Raw genomic sequence first — 5,752 nt, 5'->3', positions numbered from 1 at the left:
ATGCAGGCATCCTTCAAGAATTTTAAGTTCTCCGGCAGGAAGGTGCTTTGGGCTGTGCTGTTTTACTTTATTTTATTGGTGATGTCCAAAGATTTTTAGGGTGCAAGATCTGTCCTGGATCATCTTGGCCTCAAACCTGCCAGCCCCTGGCACTGGTATGGCCTGGCACCCCATGGCCAGGTTCTTCCCTGTGGCTCCACTCTGCCAGCCAAGCCATCAGATGGGTGGTACTTGAGCAAGTCTTACCCAGAGTTGGGCCATGTCTCTGCTCTTCCCTAGCTGGCTTTCCAGCTTCCACTAGAGAACTGGACCTTGTACATTCTAGGGAAGGCTGAGGATCTGGGCATAAAGCAGGGGCAGAGAGAAGAGAAACTTTGCTTAAGCTGCCTTGTCCACAGGATTCCTCTTTCCTTCATTCTGAAAATACCTAGTTCCAACTGTGATGAAAGGGAAGAGGAATTTGTGAAAGTTACCAATACTGTACCATCACATTGATGTGGGACCTCTTGCCAAGAGCTCATGGAAGACAGTGACCTGGTGCAGTGGAAAGCACAAGACTTTAGGGTCAGTCAGAATTGGATTCTGTTACTTTCTTGCTGGGTAACCTTGGGAAAGTTATTCAACCTCTCTGAGTCTTGACTTCCTCAATTGATAAATAGGGATAATAATAATAATGATAATGTCTACATCATATGTTTGTTTTGAGGTCTAAATTTGCTGACCAATGTATATAAAAATATAATATTTATTGAGTGCTTATTATGTGGTAGGTCATGTTTAAGTGCTTTATAAGCATAATATGAACTCACATAACCCTATGAGTTGTGTACTTCCATTGTCCGTGCTTTATAGATACAAAACTGAGACTCAAAGAGCGTGAGTAACTTGCCCACACTGGTAAATAGCAGAGCCAGGATTTGGACCCAGGCAGTCAGGCTCCAGTTCACATGTACTTAACTACTAAGCCATGATGCCATATGGAGTAGGACTGAATAAAGAATAGCTATTATGATCATAGTAATTTAGTATTAAATGCTTTTTATATCCATGGTGTTAAGTGTTAATTATTAGCATATTTGGATGCAACGTTTATCCCTTTTGTTCCTATTTCTTCCACAGCCATGGCAACAAAGGGCCTTGTGCTCACTACAGCAGAGCATCCTGTCTTTGTCCAATCCAGCCCAGAACATCAGTCTCTGCAAATAACAAAAGATGTGGCCACTCGGCCGCCTGTCGGTGCCCCCACCGGAGCACTGAGAAAGGTTGAGGCCTCTCCAACTGGAACTGAACTAGGAGAGCAGCAGACAGGTACTACATATCGGTTGACTGGGAGCAGGGCTTACAAAAGAGAGGTCATGCTTAATAAACCTGATTAATTTCTTTGAGTGGCAACAATGTAATCAGACAGGAGTGAAAGGAGGGATAGTAATTTATCCTAATTCCAAAGCACAGGAGTGCAGCTAAAACCAACACACAGATTTTATGGAGATGCTGCTGGGGCCTGGAGGGTTCTGGTGGCATTCAGCCTTGGGGGCAGCCAGAGGGAAACTCAGTGAGTTGCTCACAGTGACCTAGTGAAGAGGAAACCCAGAGCAGGGACAGAGCACAACCTGCCTAAGCCATCTAACCTAGACACAAATCTGCCTGTTAATTCCCTTCCAGTGGCTTCCTGCCGCCTATATATAATAATGTGGATGATAATAAAACAATGATGGCTGCATTTATTTGATATCTACTATGTGTACGGTACTATACAAAAAGGAAACTGAGGCAGAAAGCTTAAGAAACCTACCCAGTCACATACGTATTAACACACAGCTGGGCCTCCAACCCAGTCTGCTCTCACATTCCAGTCCATTTGCAACTGTGTTTAATGATGCGTCTCTTCCATCAGACAGGAAGCCCCTCTGTAGCAGGAACTGATTCAACCTTTGCTCCTTTAGCCCTCAGTAGATGGAAATGCTGAAGCTCCCACGTCCTCTGTGCTTCTCTTTCTGAACACTCTTCCCTGGGTGAGCTCATCCTTGCTTTTGGCTTCAGGTCCCACCTCCTGGAGGAAGACTTCTAGAGAAGAGAGTCTAGAAGACTCCCTAACCTCTGACGCACCCCAGATGAGCACCCCAGTCTGAGCCCATCGTATAAATTCCTTCCTTCTTGCCAGTAACTGGTTTAGGAATGGGGTTATACCCAGTGAGACTAAGAGGACACTTGCTGGGGGGCTTCTGGGAAAGGTTTTCTCACTCCTAGGAGAGAATCACTGGAAGCGACATTCCCAGTGGCTCTCTTCCTGGGAATGTTGTCAAGTCTAGATATGTCCTGGACCTACTGAAGCTGGTGTGCTCCCAAGCTGAGAATGGAGCCAACAGCAGGGATGGCAGAGTGGAGAGCTGGAAGAAGTCTTTGTCCTTGAGGGCATGGGTGCCCTGCCATCCCTGGAGGCCACCCTAATGCTGAACAAGGGAAATTAAATATTGTCACTGCTGAAGCTATTGAGAGTGGACTTTCTGATATTTTGTGGTAGAAAGCATCCTTACTAATATAACCAGGGCAGCAATACGACTTTTGTGGGCCCCTTCCTACAGAACAATTTCATTTTTTTTTTTTTTTTTTGCGGTATGCAGGCCTCTCACTGTTGTGGCCTCTCCCGTTGCGGAGCACAGGCTCTGGACGCGCAGGCTCAGCGGCCATGGCTCACGGGCCCAGCCGCTCCGCGGCATGTGGGATCTTCCCGGACTGGGGCACGAACCCATGTCCCCTGCATCGGCAGGCGGACTCTCAACCACTGCGCCACCAGGGAAGCCCAAACAATTTCTTTTTAAATTATGTTTTATGACTGCATTGGTGTAAAGATGAATATATTAATATTATCTATTAAAACATCTTTATTAAAACTTTTTTCTGGGACTTCCCTGGTGGTGCAGTGGTTGGCAATCTGCTTGCCAATGCAGGGGACACGGGTTCAAGCCCTGGTCTAGGAAGATCCCACATGCCGCGAAGCAACTAAGCCCATGCGCCACTACTACTGAGCCAGTGCTCTAGAGCCCGCGAGCCACAACTACTGAGCCCACGTGCCACAACTACTGAAGCCCATGCACCTAGAGCCCGTGCTCTGCAACAAGGGCAGCCACCGCAGTGAGAAGACTGCACACCACAACGAAGAGTAGCCCCCGCTTGCCGCAACTATAGAAAGCCTGCACGCAGCAACGAAGACCCAAGGCAGCCAAAAAAAAAAAAAAAAGAAATAGAAGTATCTTTAAAAAAGTAAAATAAAATAAACTTTTTTTCTGATTTAAAGGAGATTAAAGCATTTTTTTTTTTTTTTGAGGAGCCCTAAGAGTATTGGGGCACTAATAGGCCTACCCATGCCTAGTAGATAGACTGGTCCTGGATACGACTCCCAAATAGTCATGTCCAGGCCATACCTCCCTTTTGACCTTCAAACCTGCGTACCCCACTGCTTATTGGATAGTTCCACTTGAGTGTATTACCCCAAATTCAGCATACCTAAGGCTGAACACACAGTTTCTCCCACACCTTTTCTTTGTCCAGTGTTCCCTGTCTGAATGAACTATGTACTGACCAGCTAGTTGTACCAGCCAGAAACGTGGGACCTCAACTTCTGCCTCACCCTGTGTCCAATCTATCACCAAATGCTGTCACTTTCCCTCTTAAAGGGCTCTTAAAAGCATTTATTTATTTCCCTCTCCATTCCTTTTTTTTTTTCTTTTATTTATTTGACCATGCCATGTGGCATGCAGGATCTTAGATCCCCAACAGGGGATTGAACCCGTGCCCCCTGCAGTGGAAGCACAGAGTCCTAACCACTGGACCACCAGGGAAGTCCCTCCATCTACACTCCTACCTCCACTGCTATTGTCCTAATCCATGTTACCTGGATTACTGCCATGGACCCTAATGCTCTCCCTACACTCTCCCTGTAATCTTTTATCTACACTGTCCTCAGAAAGAGTTTTTTCGAACGGCAAACCTGATTCCGTCATCTCCCTGGTTAAAACCTGATGGCTTCCTGTTGCTCTTATGACATAGACCCAAACCTTCAGCGAGGCCTCCGAGGCCCTGCCTAGCATAGCCCCTGCCTCAACTTACCCTTCTCTCCTCTTACTCTGGGCTTCAGGCACATGATCTTCCCTTAGCGCCTCACATGCAAAGGCTCCATCCTGCCATTGGATCTTTGCACATGCTGTTCTTCCATTTTCTAGTCCTCTCTCAGCTCAAATGTGCTTTCTCAAGGAGGCCTTCCCTGACTCTTAGGAAGGTCAAGTGTCACTATGTGGTATTGGGCAAGTTTCTTAATTGCTTGGTGCCTCTGTTTTCTCATCTGTAAAATGAAGATGATAGTAATGCCTAACTCAGGTTTGTTGTGAGGATTAAGTAAAATGCTGCATGGGAACCACCCTGAGGTCGGACTGGTACAGTGCTCTGCTTGGACAATTGTCCTGCCCTCTGGCTAGCTTTCTAGATGAGGACAGTAGTGGAGAGACCCCGCCCCCACCTCCACTAACTCTAGTTCATGATATTGGGGTGAGACAGACCCTAAAATGTTAGGGCTTCAAGAAAGAGCATCTACACAAGGGTACTCAAAGATTTCTGAGTGTTTTGAATGAGACCAAGGAGCTAGTTGTGCCAGGAAGTCATTGACAATGCCTGAGGTTAGGGTGGGGTGCTCAGAGAGAGGGAGACATCAAGGGAACCCTCAAAGGTCAAGGAGAGAGGAAAGGTCAGTGGGAGCACACCACAGTTTTGTCAGATCTCTGAGTGGCCCAGAGCCCTGAGAATGAAGGACATTGGTTACCATGGGGTCTCTATGTTGGGTAAACCTAGGCTCCCATCCCACCCTGTCACTTGTGGGCTGGAAGATGGGGAAGTCATTTCACTTCTCCTTGCCTCAGTTTCCTTATCTATAAAATGGAGCTAATAATTTATTTTTTAGATTGATAGGAGGATTAAATGGGACTGTATTAACTTGCTTGGGCTGACATAACAAAGTAGCACAAACTGGGTGGCTTTTTATTTTTTTGCGGTACATGGGCCTCTCACTGTTGTGGCCTCTCCCGTTGCGGAGCAGAGGCTCCGGACGTGCAGGCTCAGCGGCCATGTCTCATGGGCCCAGCCACTCTGTGGCACGCAGGATCCTCCTGGACCGGGGCACGAACCCGTGTCCCCTGCATCAGCAGGCGGACTCTCAACTACTGCGCCACCAGGGAAGCCCTAAACTGGGTGGCTTAAACAACAAATTTATTGTCTCATAATTCTGGAGGCTAGAAGTCTGAGATCAAATTTTCTGTAGGATTGATTGCTTTTAAGGGCTCTCTCCTTGGCTTATTGATGGCCATGTTCCTCCTATGTCTTCACATGCCCTTTCCTCAGTGTGTGTCTCTGTCCTAATCTCTTCTTATAAGGACGCCAGTTATATTGGATTAGGGCTCACCCATATGACCTCATTTTAGCTTAACTACCTCTTTAAAGACCCTATCTCCAAATACAGTCTCATTTCAAGGTACTGGGCATAAGGACTTCAGCATAGGAATTTTGGGGGCACACAACTTAGCCCATAACAGCGATGTAGACATAGGTTAAGTAACCAGCACGCAGCAAGGGCTCAGTAATGCTAACTCTTTTTTCTCTGTCGTGGTAAAAGCAGACAATGGCAATGCACTCAGCCCCAGAACTCCACAGATAAATGTGGCTTTAAGCCATTTGGTGCCTATGACTTTCCCAAACACTGGAGGCA

Source organism: Phocoena phocoena, chromosome 1, assembly GCF_963924675.1.
Source record: "Phocoena phocoena chromosome 1, mPhoPho1.1, whole genome shotgun sequence".
Taxonomy (NCBI): Eukaryota; Metazoa; Chordata; class Mammalia; order Artiodactyla; family Phocoenidae; genus Phocoena; species Phocoena phocoena.
Note: the sequence above shows the minus strand (reverse complement) of the source record.